This window comes from Chlorocebus sabaeus, chromosome 13 (genome assembly GCF_047675955.1).
Source record: "Chlorocebus sabaeus isolate Y175 chromosome 13, mChlSab1.0.hap1, whole genome shotgun sequence".
NCBI lineage: Eukaryota > Metazoa > Chordata > Mammalia > Primates > Cercopithecidae > Chlorocebus > Chlorocebus sabaeus.
In genome coordinates this window covers 51,575,877-51,584,025 of record NC_132916.1, presented here as the reverse complement: position 1 = coordinate 51,584,025, position 8,149 = coordinate 51,575,877, and the positions used below count along the sequence as shown (strand labels likewise).

Genomic DNA, 8,149 nt, shown 5'->3' with positions numbered 1-8,149 from the left:
TCGATCTTGTGAGAACTCACTCACTATCTCTAGGACAGTATCAAGGGGATGGTACTAAACATATCATGAGAAATCTGCCCACATGATTCAGTCACCTCCCATCAGGCCCTACCTCCAACATTGGGGATTGCATTTCCAACATGAGATTTGAGCAGGGACGACACATCTATATATCAGAAGTCACAAGTGGAAATGGAAAACATATGAGAAATTGGACAGTTACATAATGAAGAGATGGAAGATTTTTACTGGTAAGAGCCAATGTCCCAAAATTTGAAAATCAACGGAACAACCAAACTGATTTCAAAAAGAATTTAGGCCAGGTGTGGTGGCTCATGCTTGTATTCCCAACATTTTGTGAGGCTGAGGCTGGAGGATGGCTTGAGCTCAGGAGTTCAAGACCAACCTGGGTAACAGTGAAACCTCATCTCCACAAAAAATAAAAAATTAGCCAAGCATTTTGACACGCGCCTGTACTCCTTGCTACTCAGGAGGCTGAGGTGGGAGGGTCGCTTGAGCCTGGAAGGTCGAGGCTGCAGTGAGCTGTTCCATTCTGGTGACAGAGTGAGATCTTGTCACACACATACACACACACACACACACACACACACACAAATGTAATTCAACTTGATTTGTGTTTATAGAAGGGAATAAATGTTTTGTGCATTGGATTTGTTAATTAAGAAAAAGAGCATAAAGGTAGTATTGGGAGGTGACAACATGCTAGCAGCCCTCACCAGAAGGGGCAAGACGGGTTCAATTCATCATTGAATTGACTGTTTGGAAAAAAACCAGGAGAAGGCTCCCAAAGAACCGGTCAATGAGTGGTCATTGAAGATAAGAAAGAAAATGAGAGTTGTGGACAGGCAAATAAGAGATATCCAAAGAGGAAAAGAAAAAGTGAAATGGTCTGTAAAAGATGCTGCCAAGAAGGGCCAGAAGGATGTCTGTGTATTTCTGGCCAAGGAGATGTTCAGGTCAAGGAAGGCTGTGAGCAAGCTGTATGCATTCAAAGCACACATGAACTCAGTGCTGATGGGGATGAAGAACCAGATCGCTGTCTTGCAAGTGGCTGGTTCCCTGTAGAAGAGCACAGAATTGATGAAGGCCATGCAACGTCTTGTGAACATTCCAGAAATTCAGGCCACCATGAGGGAGTTGTCCAAAGAAATGATGAAGGCTGGGATCATAGAGGGGATGTTAGAGGACACTTTTGAAAGCATGGACAATCAGGAAGAAATGGAGGAAGAAGCAGAAATGGAAATTGACAGAATTCTGTTTGAAATTACAGAAGGGGCCTTGGGCACAGCACCCAGTGAAGTGACCGATGCCCTTCCAGAGGCAGAACCTTCAGGAGTGATGGCCACCTCAGACGATGAGAAGGAGGAAGAGGCTCTGGAGGCCATGCAGTCCCGGCTGGCCACACTCCACAGTTAAGGGCTGCCTACCCCACTGGGTGTGCTCACATTCCGCTCAAGAGCTGCCATTTTATGTATCTCTTGCACTACATCTCTGTTGTGAGGACTACCATTTTGGAGAAGGTTCTGTTTGTCTCTTTTCACTCCCTGCCCAGGTTTTGGGATCACAAAGGGATTGTTCTTGTAAAGGTGGCATAAATAAATGCATCACTTTTAGGAGTATAGACAGAAATATCTTATTGTGGGGAAGGGAAAGAAATCCATTTGCTCATGAAACACTTCTGAAAATACAGGTGATTGCTTGAATGTCAAAAACTCTACTTTTGTCTATAAAACACTATATAAATGAATTTTAATAAATTTTTGCTTTAGCACTTGGCCCCACTGTAGATTGCCCTGTGTAGTAAACTTTCCAGGTATTGGCTTCCCCAGATTGCTTCATTTGTTGGGCATGGAAAGAGTTGCTATGGTCAGGCATATGGGATTTGGAAGCTCAGCAGTAGTGACTTCTCCTCTGCAGATGCTGCTCCCCAGCTTTCACAGACATGGTGTGGCAGCCGTTCTTTTATCTATTTAACCAAGAGGATGCTTGGGAATTGTGCTGCTTTTCCTGTTGGCTGGTGGCTTTATTATGTCCTAGGGTGTGTATGTGGGTCTATTTAGAGCTTCTGTCCCTTCCTTCCCATTGCAAGTTGCACCCAGATCAGAAGCTATAAGACTAGGTCTCTTTCACCTCTCAGCGCCTGTCCCTGCATTGAGCTGGTTGTCTTGTGCAAGGGACATGGGCCTTCCTATCCTTGTTTTCTCAAAGTCAGGAGCTGACCAGGAGCACACTAAGATGTGGTCATGCATCATAACCAACATTCACTCATCTGGGACGTTCTTAAGATACATTTATAAATCATTTCAGCAGTAGCACTTTGTATGTGTTGAGAGGTTACAGAGCTTTTTGACATATGCGAGCTCATTTAGTCTTTACAAATAAGGAAAACAGCTCAGTTTGGGAAGTATCAGAGCTGGGATTCAAACCCAGAACCTCTGGTCCAAGTTGTATGTGCACTGAATTAATCAGGCAGGAAAAAAGCCCAGCCACTGTCTCACAGATTGGTTTTCGTATATTGTAGCAAAATCCTGAAACAATTGGGTCCTTCCAGTCTTATCATACAAAATGGCAATCTTGGCTGGGTGCAGTGGTTCATGCATATAATCCCAGTGCTTTACAAGGCTGACACAGGAGGCTCTCTTGAGAATAGGAGTTCAAGACCAGCCTGGGCAACATAGCAAGATCCTGTCTCTACCAAAAAAAAAAAAAAAAAGAAGTCATTCTTGAGTCCAGAGGACCCTCCTATTACTCTTGATTTCATCTTTAGAGTATAGTTTTAAAAAAATTTTTTTAAATCAGTTGTAGGTTCACAGCAAAATTGAACAAAAAGAAATTTCTCATATATCCCCTGCCCTCACACATGCGTAGCCTCCAGCCACTATCAATATCCCACACCAGACACATCATTATTGCCCAAAGTCCATAATTTACATGAGGATTCACTCTTGGTATTGTACATCGTATGGGCTTGGACAAATGTATAATGATATCTACAATTATGAAATCATAGAGAATAGTTTCACTGCCCTAAAACTTCTCTGTGCTTCACCTATTCATCCCTTTCTTTCCTAATCCCCTGACAACCACTTTTAAAAAATTATTTTAGGTTCAGGGGGTACATGTGCAGGTAAACTCGTGACAAGGGGGTTTGTTATACAGATTATTTAGTGACCCAGGTACTAAGCCTAGTCCTCAATAGTAATTTTTCTGGTCCTGTCCCTTTTCCCACCTTCTACCTTCAGGTAGGCCCCAGTATGTTATTCCTTTGTGTCCATGTTATTTCACTCCCACTTATAAGTGAGAACATGCAATATTTGGTTTCCTGTTCCTGTGATAGTTGTTAAGGATAATGGCCTCCAGCTCCATCCTTGTTCCTGCAAAGGACATGATCTCATTCTTTGGCAACCATTTTTACTGTCTCCCTAGTTTTCCCTTTTCTAGAATGTCTTATTGGAATCATACACTGTGTAGCCTTTTCAGACTGGCTTCTTTCACTTAGTAATATGCAATTAAGGTTCCTCAGAGATAGTACAAGATGCCACCCGGCGTTTACAGGAAAAGACTTCTAAAATCAGATGCCTTTCAAACTCTTATACCAACCTCTGGAATTGGCAGCATGGCTTTTCCCCTTTCTAGGTCCCATGGCAGCCATTTTGCTGTTACTCACCTTTGAGTCCTATATCTTTAACCTTCTTGTCAAATTTGTTTCCTCCAGAATCGAGACCATCAAGCTACAGATGGTCTTACAAATGAAACCCCAAATGAGCTCAACTAACAACTTCTACCAAGGACCCCTGGACCAACCCACTGGCATTTTCACTGGCCTAGAGAGATCCCCTCTGGAGGATACTACAATTGCAGGGCCCCTTCATCGCCCCTATCCAGCAGGAAGCAGCTAGAGCGGTCATCGGCCAAGTTCCCAACAGCAGTTGGGGTGTCTTGTTTACAGGGGGGATTGAGAGGTGACAATATGCTAGCAGCCCTCGCTCTCAGTGCCTCCTCTGCCTTGGCACCCACTCTGGTGGCGCTTGAGGAGCCCTTCAGCCCACCACGGTACTGTGGGAGCCCTCTCTGGGCTGGCCCAGGACAGAGCCCGCTCCCTCTGCTTGCAGGGATGTGTGGAGGGAGAGGTGCCAGCGAGAACCGAGGCGGGGTTCAGCGCTCATGGGCCAGTGCACTCAGAGCACCAGTGGGCGCCGCCAGCCCCAGACAGTGAGGGGCTTAGGACCTGGGCCAGCAGCTGCAGAGGGTGCGCTGGGTCTGCCAGCAGTGCCAGCCCGCCAGGCACTCAAATTCTCGCTGGGCCTCAGCTGCCTCCCGGTAGGGCAGGGTTCAGGACCTGCAACCCGCCATGCCCGAGACTCCCCCCGACACTCTGGGGTCCTGCACAGCTGGAGCCTCCCCAAGGAGTGCCACCCCCTGTGCCACAGTGCCCGGTCCCTTGGACGGCCCAAGGGCTGAGGAGTGCGGGCTCACTGCACAGGACTGGTGGGCAGCTCCGCCTGCAGCCCCAGTGTGGGATCCACTAGGTGAAGTCGGGTGGGCTCCTGGGTCTAGTGGGGACTTGGAGAACTTTTATGTCTAGCTAAGGGATCCTAAGGACACCAATCAGCACTCTGTGTCTAGCTCAGGGTTTGTAAATACACCAGTTGGTATTCTGTATCTAGCTAACCTAGTGGGGACTTGGAGAACTTTTCTGTCTAGCACTCTGTGTCTAGTTCAGGGATTGTAAACACACCAATCATCACCCTGTCAAAACAGTCCAGTCAGCTCTCTGTAAAATGGAACAATCAGCTCTCTGTGAAATGGACCAATCAGCAGGATGTGGGTGGGGCCAGATAAGGGAATAAAAGCAGGCTGCCCAAGCCAGCCAAGGGCAACCCCCTTGGGTCCCCTTCCACACTGTGGAAGCTTTATTCTTTCACTCTTTACAATAAATCTTGCTGCTACTCACTCTTCGGGTCCACACCGCCTTTAAGATCTGTAACACTCACTGCGAAGGTCTGCAGCTTCACTCTTGAAGCCAGTGAGACCATGAACTCACCAGGAAGAACAAATAACTTCAGACCTGCTGAAGAACCCAGGAGGGGCCGCAGCTTCATTCCTGAAGTCAGCGAGACCAAGAACCCACCAATTCCAGACACAGTAGAATAGAACACAGTATATAGTACCATTAATTTAGAGTTGAATTAGAAAGATGGAGGAATAGGAAGAAAATTAAAAAGAAGAAGATAAAAGGAAAAAATAATATATAAACAAAGACACAAAACAGACACAGGATAGGGTAGGGAAAGAATGAGAAGAATAATTTATGTTGAACACAGTCAATATCAGGCACTATATTCGTGCTTTGTTTATAGACTTAATTAAACCCACATAGAACTCTGAAAAGTAGGCATTAATTCCTTTGTTTAATAGATGGATATTATTAGCTAAGAGTAGAAAGAGGATATACGTATCTCCCCACTTCTCATAGCTCTGCCTTTGGGATCAGCTTATTAATATAGCCATTCTGCTCTCCTCCTGTTTCAAGGGAACAGGCTCAGCCCCTGTGTGACAAATCTGCTGCAACTGACTCAAGAGAGCTGTGTGATTTAGGGGTATTACGAAACCAGTGAACAAATATACTTAAGTCTCATTCTCCAAAATACTGTTGCAACAACACTGCATAACAAAGAAACACAAAATTTCAGTGGCATCTGGTAATAAGTAACTATTTCACTTCTAGATGTGTAAGTCAGATGGTGAGGCTCTCCTCCATTGTGTGTTGTTTGTTCATTTGTTTGTTTTGAGATGGAGTCTTGCTCTGTCACCCAGGCTGGAGTGCAGTGGTGCCATCTTGGCTCACTGCTGCCTCCATTGTACAGATTCGAGTGAGTCTCCTGCCTCAGCCTCCCTGCCAAGTGCCACCAGGCCAGCTAATGTTTGCTGTTTAGTAGCGATGGTTGCACCATGGTGGCCAGGCTGGTCTCACTCCTGACCTCAAGTGATCTACCCGCCTTGGCTTTACAAAGTGCTGGCATTACAGGCAAAAGCCACAGTGTCCAGCCTGCATGTGTTCACTCGGGGGTCACAGCAAAAGAAACAGCAGCTACCAAGGGAAGCTTTCTGCATAAGAAGAGCAGAAGAGCAGAGGTACAAGAGGGCAAGCCCTCCTCCTCAAATACATTTCAAGTATTTGAAATGCCTCAAATATGTTTACATCCCATTGACCAAAGTAAAGCCACTGGGATAGACACTTTGCTTTAGAGTGAGTGGCAAAGGGCAAAGCAGCAGATACAGGGAGAGAGAAAGAATGCGGTCAATAATTTAATTTACCACACTCTAAAATCCCCAACAATTATAATCAAGAAAAATAGAAACATGCAGGCAGCTTAGTAGGCATTTGAGGTGTTCGTGTTTTTCCCCCCACTTCCACTAGCCAACTATACTTTCAGTTCTCTGAATGAACCATGCTGTTGCATACTTCTGTGTCCGAAAGTGGTGGGTTCTTGGTCTCGCCTACTTCAAGAATGAAGCCACGGATCCTCACAGTGACTGTTACAGTTCTTAAAGATGGTAGTCCGGAGTTTGTTCCTTCAGATGTTCAGATGTGTCCACAGTTTCTTCCTTCTGGTGGGTTCATGGTCTTGCTGTCAGGAGTGAAGCTGCAGACCTTCATGGTGAGTGTTACAGCTCTTAAAGGCAGTGTGTACCCAAAGAGTGAGTAGCAGCAAGATTTATTGTAAAGAGTGAAAGAATAAAGCTTGAACAGTGTGGAAGGGGACCCAAGCGGGTTGCTGCTGTCTAGCTCAGGCAGTGTGCTTTTATTTCCTTATCTGGCCCCACCCACATCCTGCTGATTGGTCCATTTTACAGAGAGCTGATTGGTCTGTTTTGACAGAGTGCTGATTGGTGCGTTTACAATCCCTGAACTAGACACAGAGTGCTAGACAGAAAAGTTCTCCAAGTCCCCACTAGGTTAGCTAGATACAGAGTACTGATTGGTGTATTTACAAACCTTGAGCTAGACACAGGGTGCTGATTGCTGTATTTACAATCCGCGTATTTACAATCCCTTAGCTAGACATAAAAGTTCTCCAAATCACCACTAGACTTCGGAGCCCAGCTGGCTTCACCTAGTGGATACTGCACCAGGGCTGAAGGTGGAACTGCACTCCTCAGTCCCTGGATGGTTGATGGGACCTGGCACCGAGGTGCAAGGGGCGACACTCATTGGGGAAGCTCCAGCCACGTGGGGGCCCACCGCCGGGGCAGGGGGTGGGAGGGAGCGGTTCCGGCATTGAAGGGGTGGCCTGCCCCTCCACACCTGTGGGCGTTTCTCCTTAGGTGGAACTAGAGACTTGAGAAAAGAAATGAGACACAGAGACAAAGTATAGAGAAAGAAAAAGTGGGCCCAGGGGACCGGCACTCAGCATACAGAGGACCCACACTGGCACCGGTCTCTGAGTTCCCTCAGTATTTATTGATCATTTTCTTTACCATCTTAGAAAAAGGGAAGTGGCAGGAAAATAGGATCATCCTAGGGAGAAGGTCAGCAGTAAGACATATGAATAAAGATCTCTGTGACATGAATAAGTTTAAGGAAAAGTGCTGTGCCTTGATATGCATATGCAAACATCTCCATAAAACTTTTTAGTGCATAAAGAACAGCATTGCCACCAGCATGTCCCACCTTCAGCCCTAAGGCGATTTTCTCCTTTCTCAGTAAACAGAACATACAATTGGGTTTTACACCGAGATGTTCCATTGCCCAGGGACGGGCAGGAGACAGATGCTTTTCTCTATCTCAACTGCCAAGAGAACTTCTTGCCTCTTATACTAGTCCTTCTCAGCACAGACCTTTCACAGGTGTCAGGCTGGGGGACGATCCGGTCTTTCCCTTCCCACAAGGCCATATTTCAGACTATCACATGGGGAGAAACCTTGGACAATACCTAGCTTTCCTAGGCAGAGGTCCCTGCGACCTTTGGCAGTGTACGTGTCCCTGGGTACTTGAGATTAAGAGAATGGGGATGACTTTTCAGAAGCATACTGCCTTCAGTCACTTGTTTAACAAAGCACACCCTGCACAGCCCAAAATCTGTTAAACCTTGAGTCACCACAGCACTTGTCTCTTGCAAGGACA

The 8,149-nt window shown here is 46.1% G+C and overlaps 1 pseudogene; it reads left to right on the top strand.

Moving 5' to 3' along the window:
- Positions 1-760: 760 nt before the first annotated feature.
- Positions 761-2,002, top strand: LOC103241007 (charged multivesicular body protein 3 pseudogene; annotated as a pseudogene).
- The last annotated feature ends 6,147 nt before the right edge of the window (positions 2,003-8,149 follow it).